We start from the raw sequence: 14,302 nt of genomic DNA, 5'->3' as shown, positions 1-14,302 counted from the left end.
ACATTTAGGTAGGTATAGCTTTGTGTAGGGTCAAGTTAGTTCTAGGGAAGAGGCAATTAAATTACACTTATTAACTGTCTCCTAATTCCAGGTGCTTGCTTTTCATATCTCATTTAAATCCCTCTACAACCCCAGGAGGGATGCACCCTCCATTTGTACAGGTGAAGATTATGATTCTGGGAGCTTATAGCCTGCGCAAGGCTGCAAGCTCAATTAGTGGGAGGGCTGGGATTCAAAGCCAACTCTGCCTGACTCCAAAGCACTGTTTTCCTTATAACAAAAAAAAGTGTTTTTGACTGTATGTTTTCAAAATTTGGTTCATTAAAATGACACAAATTGTCTGTGTGATCTCATTTGATAATTTTCATAAGCTAATCAGATAAACCCCAGGCAAAAATGTATTTGGGGAGAAGTCATTCATTTAAAAAGTGTCACATCCATCTCATCAATTTTCTAAAAGTAGAGAAAGCACATTTCATTGTGTTGTGTGTTATTATTTATACACACTTCATAAATAATGAAAATTTTTAGAAATTTTTGAATGGAAAAGAGAAATTCAACTCCAGCATCCATTAATAACTTTATTATTGAAGAAGAATAAGACTGGAGGACAAAGTTTATAGAGAGAAGGCCAATGTGAGGAGATATTGTGATGGATTCACACCTATTGTGGTGTGAATCGATCACATCATATTCAGCACTTATTATGTTTTTTTTGTATTTGTTGAGCATCCAGATGGAATTATCTAAAAAGTAATTGGAAGTATGAATAGAGCTTAAGAAAAGTTGGGACTGAAGATAATGATTTGTGAACTGTCAGCCTTGAGAGTGAATAAAGTCACTCAGCCAGTGCATATCTCATTCTCAAACCTGGCTGCACATTGAGGTCACCTGAGGAGTTTTTACACTGATTCTTGGGCCCTTTGTCTGCCCAATTAAATAAGAACCTTTAAAGGTGGGGCCCCAGGCATCAGGATGGCTTAAGCGCTCCCCAGGTGATTCTGATGCAGGACAAAGCACCATGATATAAAGTAGAAGGAGGAGAAAATGAGAGGGAGATCCTTGAGAAGGACTATATGAAAATGCTGGATGTTATAAAAGGACCAGTGAAAGAGGTTTGCAGAAGAACAGATAATCAAGTGGCAGGAAAGACAGCAGAGGGAGGCTTTTCAGAGGGACAGTAGAGCTGTTTGCCATAGAGAAGAGAAGATGCCTTTGGATTTAGCAACAAGAAAGGCCACTGATCACCTTTGAAAGTGAAGTTTGAGTAGAGTGGGGATCAGGAATCCAGACATGGCTAAATGGAAGAGTGAATGAGCAGGTGCATAGAGAGGGATTGGGAATATTTCACTCTTTCAAGGAGTTTAGCCACTAAGGGAAAGAGAAGTCTGAAGCATAGCTGGGGAGCGTGGGTGTGTCAGGCTTAATTTTGTTGTTGGTTTGTTTTTAGGTTAGAAGAGATGCGGGCATGTTTCTGGATTACTTGAGACTCAAAGAAAGAGCATTGGGGGAGTTGATATCTTTTGGACTATTAAGTTTGTTGAAACAGACATATGCCATCTGCTCAGATTAAGGAAAATTACAAAAATATTGAGTACTTTGTTGGTGACCCAGGGTCTCAACAAACCTATGAGGACAAATATTAGAAAGTTACCAGTGAGTGAATTTCTGAGTGCAAGATTTCAATTGGGCATGGTCTTCGGAGTGGCATGTAAACCTTCAAGTTCATGTCTTCTGAATAAACTTTCTCCTTTTTCCTAGTTGCTAACACGTTTCAGCTGAAGTAGGATGACCCTATTTTTGTTGGTCTTTCATTGATTGTTGAATAAAGACTCACAATGTGAAGATTGTTCCTTACAGAATTATATCACACTGTTGCTCAGCATCCATGACCCCAGAGCATGTTGCCTGAGAAAGAAACAAACCACAGTGTTCAGTTATGCTGAACACTGTGAGTTCTAGCATCTGGAAATGTATAAATAGATGGTGTCTTTAGGACAGAATTTAATGGAAAATGTGTCCATTGCAAATATTTTTAAGTATCTCTTATTTTATGCTAGATATCATTCTTCCCTGTTTACTAAACTTTTATCTTAGTTTGTAAGTTATTTAAAGTAATAAGGACATGTTGTAGAATAAATTATTTACTATGTGAAGAAATCACCATAACACCAGCTCAGAGTTATACAGAAGTCATCAAAAGTGCTTTCACATATAGCATCCTTTTCAAACCTCACAAGAACCTTATGAGGAAGTTAGGACAGATATTACTTTTCTTGTTGTAGAAGTAGAAAAATAAGGTTGAGTGATTTTAAGTGACTTGCTGAAGAGCATAGACTCAGTGAATGGCACAGCTGGGTCCTATCTCTAGGCTTTCGGCCTTGAGACTTGAGTGTCTTTTGGCAAAATCTCACTGGCCTTCTGTGAAAGTGCAGCATAAACACAACTGCAGAGGCATCCAGGAGAAATATTTGCAGAGTTCCATTCACTGACCTCCAAATCCCACTCCTATTACCCTGTTCTTTAGTCTTCCCAGTTCTCAGCCTTCCTCATTCTCCCCTGGTAGAATTTCTTGCTTGGTAACAGAACCACTATCCTCTCATGCCTTTGTGAAGTGCTCTTTAAAATTTTTGCTAGCATATCCCTAAAAGACTTAAAAAATACATATCTCCATGCACATTTTATGTTGGTATCTAAAAAATATTATCAAAAAATTAAATAGTGGGAAAAGATACCATGTCTGTGTATATTATAAACATTTGACATCTTTAAAAAGAATTGTTGACTTGAAGTTATCCATTGGAATGCAGACACCATAATGATGTCTTACTCAACATTACCAATTAAGAAAATGTAAGAACAAACTCTTCTTTAATAGTAGGAAAACTTGCCAGGCACAATGGCTCACGCCTGTAATCCCAGCACTTTGGGAGGCCGAGGCAGGCGGATCACCTGAGGTCAGGAGTTTGAGACCAGCCTGACCAACATGGAGGAACCCCCGTCTCCACTAAAAATACAAAATTAGCCAGGCATGATGGCACATGCCTGTAATCCCAGCTACTTGGGAGGCTGAGGCAGGAGAATTGCTTGAACCCGGGAAGCGGAGGTTGCGGTGGGCCAAGATCACGCCATTGCACTCCAGCCTGGGCAACAGAGTGAAACTCCATCTAAAAAAAAAAAATAATAGGAAAACTTACAGTATTCCTTTTTCTATTTTAACTTATATTTCTATGCCATTTCCCCCATAGGTTTTTACTCTAATAGAATAAATTTTAGGCATAAAAATTTCCATCGGTCATCATATTTCTCTGTAATAAAAATTTGCGTATAAACTTTATCTCCTTTGACCATAGGGATCAAATTGTTATTTTTTTTGTAAAAACCCGAATGTACTACAAGTTTTGATAAATAATTACTTGGCATAAAGACTGAATTTTTATTGGAAATACAGCTTTTAATAGGAGAAATGAGGTTTTCATCCCTGCTCTCCTGTCCAGGTAGCTCATTTAGCTGAGTTTCAATGCTACTGCTGAAATGAAACAGGATGAAATCAATTACATTTCTATCTGTCATTTATAATGAATTCAAATACTGAGAACCTTCTCATACATAAGTAAGTAGGAATATGTGGACTTATGTTGTAACAGTGTCCCTCAATTCTGCACATCTTCCAAGTTACAGATCAAAAATTACATAGCGATCTGTCATCAAAATTTATGTTCAGTGACCCATCATTTGACATATCAGGCCCTCCTTCAGTTTTGATGAAAGCAAAGAATTTAAACCACCTGATTTGCAAAAAGGATTTGTCACCCAGTTATTACAGTCCCTTATTTTCTCAACTACCACACTAATATTCCCAATTATTCCCTTATCTGGTGCCCTAGAGGTTTTTACACTCTCCTGTAATGTATGATGATAAGATTTTCATGCAAGAGATGTCTTTCTTCTGAAAAGCAGAGGGCAAGTTCTTAGAGATATTAGTTATAAGAAGGAATGCAGACTGGGCGCAGTGGCTCATGCCTGTAATCCAGCACTTTGGGAGGCCGAGGCCGGCAGATCATGAAGTCAGGCAATCGAGACCATCCTGGCTAACACGGTGAAACCCCATCTCTAGTAAAAATAGAAAAAAATAGCTGGGCATCGTGGCATGCCCCTGTAGTCTCAGCTACTCAGGAGGCTGAGGTAGGAGAATTGCTTGAACCCAGGAGGCAGTTGTTGCAGTGAGCTGAGATCGCGCCACCGCACTCCAGCCTGGGCGACAGAGCGAGACACCGTTTCAAAAAAAAAAGGGAATTCATATGGAAGTTAAAGATATACTGTGATTCCCTTAAAAATATTTTTGTTTGTATATCTCTTAGAAATTTTTGCATAGTGCTGGATACTTGAATCCAGCCCTACCTTGAAATCCTAGCACCCTGAACTCCTCTTTATCTGCGGTGTTCCCTTAGTTATTTATATGCCATGTTTTAGGAAACTTTGTATGATTTAGTTTGTTATTTCTCCAGGTCATTTACATGTGAAGAGATCCTTCTAATAGTGGAATTTAAAATTGGTCTCTCTTAAAGACATTTCAAGTCATTGTCAAAAATTTGGGGGAGCAATTTTGGAGCATAAGTAGACTTTCCTGATGCCCCTAAAATCAAAGCACACCCAATTATATTGCTAGTTCTGAAAGTAAACCTGTATTGGTCCTATGAGTGACAGGGTCATGTTGATAACAGAAAGTGTGTCCAATGCTTCTTTTCTAAGGACCTCTCTGCTTCCCTGGGGACACCAGCCTGAGGACAGCCTCAACCCAAGTCCTGGAGTAGCCAAAATGTATGTGTCTTGGTGTCCCAGCTTTTTCCAGCCCCCATCTCGTAATCTGCAGCCCACTCTGTCAAGGCTGAAGTCTGTAGCACTGTAGCTGGCTCCTCCTGGTTCTTGGTTTTATGAACAGAAAAGAGTCCAGAGCGCAGGCGGTCCTGAATTTGGATCTCTGCTCCTTTCTGAGCTTATAAACCTGTGCAAGCTCTTCTCTGTGAGCATCATTCTTCTCATCTGAAAATTGGGAATGCAACTACTTCTTTCACAGGCTGCTGTGAGGAGGAATCACTAAGTACAAAGTACCTCGCTGGGGACCTGGAATGCCCCATACAAGCTTCTTGTTTTTCTCCTTTCTTACCCTTGGGCAACTTCTCTCCATTCCTCCCAACTGCTTCTCTGTCGTCCCAATTTCAGCACAAGGAAAATGTTCTTCTTTTGAACTCTCTCTGCTCCCTAAAGCCAGGTCAGGATTCTCATGATTTGCATTAGGGAGTACAAGGTGCCCTCTTCCCCTCCAGGTCACATCCCCTACTTTTCCCACCCTAAAGAATGGTCATTATTCTTTAACACAGAATGTGTCCCATAATTTTCACTTCTCCTTTCCCATTAGACCAGCCCATCTGCCCCAGAATCCTTTCTGTGGGGAGAGAGAAAAGCAAACAAGAGAGCTCAGGGACAACTACTCCATGCGTGTCATCAAAGCCATGGATAGAAGGCTGCTGGAGGCGGCAAGGTCACCAAGTCTGCCCAGAAAGCTCAGAAGGCTAAACGAATATCATCCCTAATACCTGCCACCCCAGTCTTAATCAGTGGTGGAAGAATGGGCTCAGAACTGTTTGTTTCAATTGGCTGTTTCAGTTTAATGGTAAAAGACTGGTTAATGATAACAATGCATCGTAAAACCTTCAGAAGGAAAGGAGGATGTTTTGTGGACCGCTTTGGGGGTTTTTTGTTTCGTTTTGCATGTGGCAATTATTCGTTTTTAAAATCTATAGTTTTTAATGGAAACAACTTGACCAAAAATCTGTCACAGAATTTTGAGTCCCATGAAAACAAAGTTTAATGAGGAAAAAGATGGGGGACCGTCCCTTTTTGGGGACCAATGCAGTCATAGGACCAACATAGGTGTACTTTCAGGGTGGTAGGGAAAGCAGAGGTGGCTGGAAGAAAATTCCATCTCTTAAGGACATGGATAAGGGTGTTGAAGCTAATGATGTGTATGCCATGGTATGGGGCTGAGAGACTGACGTCATTAAAAGAACAAGTAGACTGGCTTGAAGTACCAGGAGAAAAGAAATGGAAAACCCACAAAAGTAAATTAAAAATTATAAAAATATAGATGGTCTAGGTAAAAATAATAGTAATATAAATTGCCTATCATTTATGCCTCATTACCAAGTATGATAGTGAATATTTCTTTTATTTTAATAACTTGTGTTTCATTAAAAATCTTTTCTACTTATTTTTTTAAAACTGATAATGTTTTCTTATACTTTAGAATTAGAAAGTAATTTTTATGAAGATTAATTAAAATGTTAATACCTATAAAGCAAATGCATGCTAATGACATCTCTAGAATTATAAACTCATAGAGTTTAAAGGAAAATATGTATTTAGGGTTAGCATACAAACAATATTGGCCAATTTAATACTCAATTACTTACATATTTGTAGTGCAATCTTGAAGAGTTATAACCTAATATTGAGTGGACTTTGCCCCACAGAAATGCCAGCGAAGGCTGAAAGGACTCGGGTGTTAAATATTTTTCTTCTAGTTTTTAGATTAACACCATTTCTCTTTTATTTTTTAGGGTTGTTTGGGGTTTGTCTCACCGCTTTTAGTATATCCTTAACTAAATGTTAATAATTATTTTCAAATACTTACCTGTATGCCAGACAGTAGGTGTCTTGTGTATTAATTCATTTAGTTTTTAAGAACCTTATAATGGGTTCTAGAATTATCCTCATTTTGTAAATGAGGACTCTAAGGCATACAGAAGATAAGACACTTGCCCACAGGAGACATAAACATTAGCTCCAAAATCGCAGAGTTCAGTTTTGAGCCCAAGCAGTTGAAAGCAGCCCTCTTAGCTGGTACTTTAGGAACTGCTCCTTAGAATAAGATGCTCGATTACACATAGTGGGACTAATAACACCAAACAACAGCAGAATAGGCAAACAGGTCATTCTAATATTGCCGTGTAACTGTTTTTAGTACCTGTTAATAAAATCCCATGCCTTTATAAACACTTGAGTAAATTAGTTCAAATATGCCCCAAATCATTGAAAGGACTATAGTTACTGAACCACAAGGACAGAAATTGTTTGAACATTATTTTGCATCATTGCAACCATGACAACAAGTCATGGTTTATGGTTGAAGTCTTTTATTGTTTTCTGAACTCCAACCTATTTTTCTTTCTCTTGGAATATTTTGTATGTAACTAAAAATAATTTCTAACTCAGAAAGACTTCTTTCTTGTATAAATCAGTTTGTTCAATGGAAGGAGTAGAGAAAAGAGAAGCCTCAGGTTGAAATCAACAAAAAGCATTGAAATTACCAAAATATGAACAGAATTCAGTGGCCAGACCAGAGTACTGACTCCTGGTTAACCAAGATTAGCTTACAAATAAATAGCTTTGCAACAATATAATTAACTACATACTATTCCATGCAATAAATTTCTAACACAACAAAAGATTCTGTATTGTTTCTTGGAATTTTAAATACAGTGTATATAAGGAGACTCATTGTGGAATTGTTTCACATGGAAGAATGTTAGTTTAGTAGTGTGTGTTCTGGAAATATTGCATGAAAAGGTTATATATTTTAAATTGTATGTTATGGCTCTTATATTGATTTGCTGATTCAGACAATCCTTTACATGATAAACAGAATTATTCTTACACACTGTTTTCCTTTCCATTCATCTTCTAAGTTTTATTAGTGCTTTATCATTTTTATCTAAGCCACAATGGTAATAAATGTTGTTGCAGCCACGCTGGCCCTGTAAATATCCTTTTTATCAATATCCATGTTCAGTTCTTAATGCTAAGATAAAGCTGATCCAAAAGAAGCAGAAGTCCTCAGGGTTATTTTTTAAAATTATTTCAAAACTTTAAGAGAAAAACTCACTTTGTTCATGGAAACAATGGGAATTTTTAGCAACTTACCTGTTGCCAAAATCATGCTGTGCTAGCTGGATTCCTTGTGAGATCAGCCAAATCTGAATCATTATCCTTTCTACCCTCAATTACTTTCCGCCTCCTGTATCCCTGCTCCATAAATGGGTCCTTAAGCCAGAAACGGAAGATGAGTGCCCCTTGCACCCCCCTTTCCACATACCATCAACTCCTATGTCCTGTCCTCTGTCCCTTCCAATTTTTGTCTGAATCCATTTTTTTTCCTCCCTGTCTCCTATCCCTATGCCACTTTTTTCTTTTCTGTTTTTTGGAGACAGTGTCTTGCTGTGTCACCCAGGCTGGAGTGCAGTGGTGCACTCATAGCTCTCTATATCCTTGACCTCCCAGGCTAAAGCCATCCTCCTGCCTTAGCCTCCCAAGTAGCTGCAAATACAAGCACATGCCCCATGCTCTACTAATTTTTGCATGTTTCTTATAGAGGTGTGGTCTCACTATGTTGTCCAGGCTGGTTGTAAGGACTTCAGCGCTGACACTGAGTAAGAGAAGGAACCATTAGGAGGGTTTGAGATGAGGTATAGTGTGATGGTTGATAGTGAGTGTCAACTTGATTGGATTGAAGGATACAAAGTATTGATCCTGGGTGTGTCTGTGAGGGTGTTGCCAAAGGAAATTAACATTTGAGTCAGTGGGCTGGGAAAGGCAGACCCACGCTTAATCTGGGTGAGCACCATCTATCCAATCAGCTGCCAGCGCAGCCGGGATAAAGCAGGCACAGAAACATAAAAAGTCTAGACTGGCCTCGCCTCCCAGCCTACATCTTTCTCCCTCAGCAGCACATTTAGCAAGAGTCCCATGCTGGACCCTTCCTGACCTCAAACATCAGACTCCAAAGTCTTTAGTTTTGGGGCTTGGATTGGTTCTCCTTGCTCCTTAGCTTGCAGAAGGCCTATTGTGGGACTTTGTAATCATGTGAGTTAATACTTAATAAACTCATATATATATATATATATATATATATATATATATATATATATATATATATTTCTGTCCCTCTGGAGAACTCTGATTCATACATATAGTATGCTCTGACTTATAGTTTATGGATCACTCTAACTACAGTGTTGAAAATAGACAGTTGAGTTTTCAGGGGAAAAGCAGAAGATAAGACAGACAATGTTTGCAATAATTCAGGAAGGAAATGATAGTGACTTGGACCAGGAAGAGGTGGGAGTGAGGGAATGAGAAGCGGTCCAATTCCTAATGTGTGCTGCTCTAACATTGAATAGGCTAAGAAAGAGGAAAAAAGTGGTCAACACTAAGTCAGGCTTTTGTCTAAGTAATTGGAAGGCTACAGTTGGCATTAAGTGAGGTGCATAAGACTGTGAGAGGAGCAGGTTTGGAAAGGCGGTTCAGGAGGTCATTATCAGACAACCAACTGGAGTTGCATGAAGACAGTTGGATATATGAGTCTGGAGTTCAGCGGTGGGGTCTGGGCTGGAGATAAATTTAGGAGTCATCTGTGTGAGACTGGATGAGCTCACCAAGGAAGTGAATATGGATAGAAAATAGAAAGCAGCAGAATTCCAAGGACTGAGCCACAGGGACACAAATGTTAGCCTAAGGAAGCTGTGAGACATGAAGCAATGTAGGACAAAACCCAGGAAAGTGTGCTGTCCAGAGAAAGCAAGTCAGGAGGAGGAAGGGAGTAACCGGATCACATGCTGCTGTGAGTCAAGTAAGATGAGCACTAAGACCTCAGCAGCACATTTAGCAAAGAGAAAAGAGCAGCTATGGTGAAGCAGTGGAAGTGAACACAGATTAGAGCGGGCTCAGTGGGGAATTGAAGACAGCAAATGTAAACAACTATTCCAAGGAGTTTTGTAAGGCAGGGCAAGCAGAGAAATATAGGTGGTGGGCGGGGGGTGAGTAGAGGCAGAAACGGGTGAGAAGGGTTTTTGTTCTAAGTTTTGAAAACTAACAGCACATCTGCAGGCTGGTGGAAATGATTCAGTATCAAGAGAAATTGAATAATTTAGGAGAGAAAGAAGAGAATTGCTGGGACTTGCCCTTGAATAGAAGAGCGAGACTAAGATACGGAGTACAAATCCGAGGTGACAGATAGGAACACAGAGAGCTCCCCCAGTGATAAGAGACAGGGTGCAGATGGGGGTGGGGACACGGATAGTGGGAGAGCCCTGGAAGATGTCTTGTGATTGTCAGTTTTCTCAGTGACATAGAAATCTTGGTCATTAGCTGAAAGTGAGGCTAGAAGGGGAGGTAGTGGAAGGGAGTGTGAAATAGTTATCTAGGAGAAGGAGAAAGTGAACAATGAAAACATAGTGTGCTTTCTTGGCAGAAATAAAGGCCCACTTGTGATCTGTTATGAATTTTAAGAGGAGCCCACTCTCCATGGCTATTTACACCCATGTTCCACCTCAAGAACACAGAGCGGGGTGCCGGGCATGATGGCTCACACCTGTAATCCCAGCACTTTGAGAGGCCGAGGCAGGCAGATCATTTGAGGTCAGGAGTTCGAAACTAGCCTGGCCAACATGGTGAAACCCTATCTCTACTAAAAATACAAAAATTAGCCTGGCATGGTGGTGGGCACCTGTAATCTCAGCTACTCATGAGGCTAAGGCACAGGAATCGCTTGAACTCAGGAGGTGGAGGCTGGCTGCAGTGAGCTGAGATTGCACCACTGCACACGGTGAGACTTTGTCTTAAAAAAAAAAAAAAAAAAAACCCCACAGTGGTGTTGTAGGCAAATAGTGGCCAAGTGAATATCTTGAAGTGACAAAGGGATGAGAGCATTGACAGTATAATGCAAGAATCATATATAAAGCTAGACATTGGAATTTATACTTGAAAGTCTGAGAAACAAATTGGTAAATTCAATAGATTGTAGGTGCTGGTGAAGGATTATTGAATTCAGTATCTTAGAGTGAATAGGAAAGACAGAAAAAGGTAAAGGAAAGGATAATTGGAACTAAGTTTATGGAGGAGTTGTAATTGATGATAAGGACAAGAGCTAAATCATGCTTCTCAAACTTTAGTGTGGATATAACCCCCTGAAGTTCTTACTAGGATGCATATTTTGATTTGGTAATAGCTGGGCAGAGCCTTAGATTCTATATGTCTATCAAGCTCCCAGTGACACTGATGCTATTGATCCAGGGATTGCATTTTTAAGGGCAATGATCTAGACTGGTATTTCTCAACCCTAACAGTAAATTACAACCCTTGGGGAGCTTAAAACACACTGATGCTAGACCAGTGAATTGGAGTTTTTGTGGGTTGGATTTAGCTTCTCTGGGTTGAATTTAGAATTAATATATTACAAATGTTTTCCACATTATTCTATTGTGAAGCAGAGTTGAAAACCTTTGGCCTAGAATGTGTGACCTTAGAGGATAAGGTCATTGCAGGATGGAGGGTCATGGAACTGAAGGGCCAAGATGTTGGAAGCGTCACCTTTGTGGTTATTAAACTCTTCAGAAATTATGCTTTAGATAAAGTGACTATAAGCCCAGAGGTCTGTAAATAACTACAAAAAAAAAAGAGTCAAAATTGGGTGATATAATCTGGTGACATGAGATTCAAGGCAAAGATGTTTAGAGAGAACAGTCTGAAAGACACAATGCTGAGCAAGGACAGCACTTACCCATCCCCAGACCCAGTGGCACATTGGATTTGGGAAATCAACATCCACCCCTTCAGAGGACTTCAGAAGAAACAATGGCATCAGAAAGACCTAGACTTTAGTATGAGAAAAACGTAAAGGAAACAATCTAAAACGAGACCAAAATGTTAGAAGATTTTCATGCTGTCTTCCAGGTGGTATGGAAGAGTGTCAGGACTTCTGGAGTTGGTGATGTGTAGCCCCTGGTATTACAGCACAGGAGGTGAGGGGCGGCCTGCAGTCCTCACTAAGCCTCTCATGGAGATGATTCTCTCAAAGCAGAGTGCTGTGATATGGCTGGCAGCCCTGGGGTGTTGGGGACTGTGGGGTCTTGTCAGAAGTTGGAAGAGTCCTGGGCCCCCCTCTTCATTCCCGCAGCTATTTTCTAGCTGTAGAACCCTTTGCTTCTTGAAACAAAGGCGTGAAAGCAAATCCAGTGTGGAAAACAGATAAAAGCAGAGTTTCTGTGATTCAAGTGGGAGTTAAGGGAGGAGAGCAGTGTCCCCCACAGGGGTCGTCAAACACTGCTGGGGCTTCTCAGGGGTCCTGAGGTTCAGGTCAGAACCACTGCTCCAACACAGGCAAGAGACACCCAAGGCAAATGTGTAATTATGTATAATCGAGTAAAGATCATATACCCAACAATCATGTCTCTTCAAATCTTTTGTCAACCATGCAGATTGAACACTTTCTTCCATGTAATAAACTCTTCATACAAACAAGTGGTTTCTAATATCCCTTGGGACTTCTTTATGTTGTTTATGATTAGGATAACATCACTGTTAAACTGACATCATTTACATAGGAGGAACCGTAGTTTTGAATAGTTATGGGTTCTCCAGAGGCAAACCATGAACCAAAGGTATGAATGTGAGTAGTTTTTTAAGAAAGCGCTTCCAGGAGAACCCTGTAAGTGGGTGAGCAAGCAGGAGAGGAAAGAAGCCTAGTACAGGTTGAATGTTCCTTATACAGAATGTGTGAGACCAGAATTGTTTTGGACTTCAGGTTTTGGAGTACTGGCATATACATAATGAGATATGTTGGGAATGGGACCCAAGTTCAAACATGAAATTCATTTGTTTCATATGCATTTTATGCACATAGCCTGAAGGTAACTTTACATAATATGTTAAACAATTTTGTGCCTGAAACAAAGTTTGTGCATACTGAACCATCAGAAAGCAAAGGGATCACTATGTGAGTCACTCACATGGACAATCTATGGTTGTTTGCTGTCACCGTCATTCCCTTGGGGATGCTGAATAAACTGTGTGTTACGCACCTGCATTTTGACTGCAACCAGTCATGAGGTCATGTGTGGGATTTTCTACTTGTGGTGTCATGTTGGTGCTCAAAAACTTTCAGATTTTGGAGCATTTCAGATTCCAGATTTTTGGATTAGGTATGCTCCATTTATAATAGTGTCAATTCAGGTCCAGTCTCAAGGATGTAGCTGCAGCCTCATCCCTGCAAGGGACTTCTGGAAAGTTACAGCTCAGATTCTGACCCAACGAGACAGAAGTCATATTTCTGCACCCATTAGTCAATGGCTAATGGGGAAGTTATTAAAAATCCTAGGCAAAAACAATCCATGAGCCTGAGGGCTGCTCTTCAGAGAAGAGGGCCAGGTATGAGTACTTGAAAGAGAAGCACACTGAGCACAGAAATTGTAGAAGGGATGCAAGAACAACTGAGACGAAGGGAGCCTGTCCACGCTTTGTGTGATAGGAGGCTTTCTTTAGAAGGGCATAGATAACCTAGGTAAAGATTCCACTCAAAAACTATTAATTCCAACTTTTAATTATCATCAAAGAGATTTTTAACAGTATAAATTGTGCCACCTTCTCCCGTGCACTTCCAGCAGGATCGTATTTCCACACATAGGGTGAAACGTTGAGAAAATCCAGGTCAAGTGAATATGAGTATATATCTCAGAGATACCCAGGCATAGCCCTGACTGAATGTAGAGTCTGTATTTGGAAACAAAATACATATTTAAAACACCCACTGTTGTAAATAGATTCTATTCTTTTTCTCACTACCCTGAGTGCAAATATCAAGAATGTTTAGCTTTTTCAGCATTTACATCATTACAAATAGTTTCTCTACTCTACAACCTCATATGTTTCTATATTTCAGGATTGTTGTTGATTTTTATTTTTCTCTATAAATGTTGGCTTCTCTTCTAAGGATTAGAGGAGCATTATTTGAGAGTCCCTGCCTTAAGTGTAATTTAGAGTTGTGCGATGTCAAACCCACTGACAGATTTAGAGATTAATTTCTAGACGTCTTGTGGTGCTAGAGTAGCTCCTTAAGGTTTTGAAAATGGCAACAATATTGACTCCCTACCACTAAAGGTTACCTGTATCCACATTCACCCTAATGCAAAAGGAGAGTTTAAGTGTGGTAAATATCAACGTTGTTTGTTGTTTTGCTTTATGGAAAAACCTGTGCATAGAAAAAAAAAAAAGGCAACTGCCAGAATAAGAAATAGTTTACCTCCAGAAGAACAGCTTATACAGGTATGTTTCCTCTTTTTATTCAGCAAGTATAACATCACTATTACTACATTAATATTATTCACATAGAAAAAATAGTTTAGTAGTTTTAAATGGTCATGTCTTAAGGTCAGGTTCCCCAAAAGCACACCCTGAGCCAAAGATTTGA

At 39.7% G+C, this 14,302-nt stretch overlaps 1 protein-coding gene across 2 annotated transcripts in view; it reads left to right on the top strand.

Annotated features, from left to right (window-relative positions):
* UNC5C (unc-5 netrin receptor C) overlaps positions 1–14,302 on the top strand; it is a 393,784-nt gene that overhangs the window by 289,208 nt on the left and 90,274 nt on the right. The gene's annotated exons all lie outside the window — the stretch shown is intronic.

This window comes from Pan troglodytes, chromosome 3, assembly GCF_028858775.2.
Source record: "Pan troglodytes isolate AG18354 chromosome 3, NHGRI_mPanTro3-v2.0_pri, whole genome shotgun sequence".
Lineage (NCBI taxonomy): Eukaryota > Metazoa > Chordata > Mammalia > Primates > Hominidae > Pan > Pan troglodytes.
The sequence above is the reverse complement of the archived record's forward strand: the minus strand, read 5'-3'. Positions and strand labels throughout refer to the sequence as shown.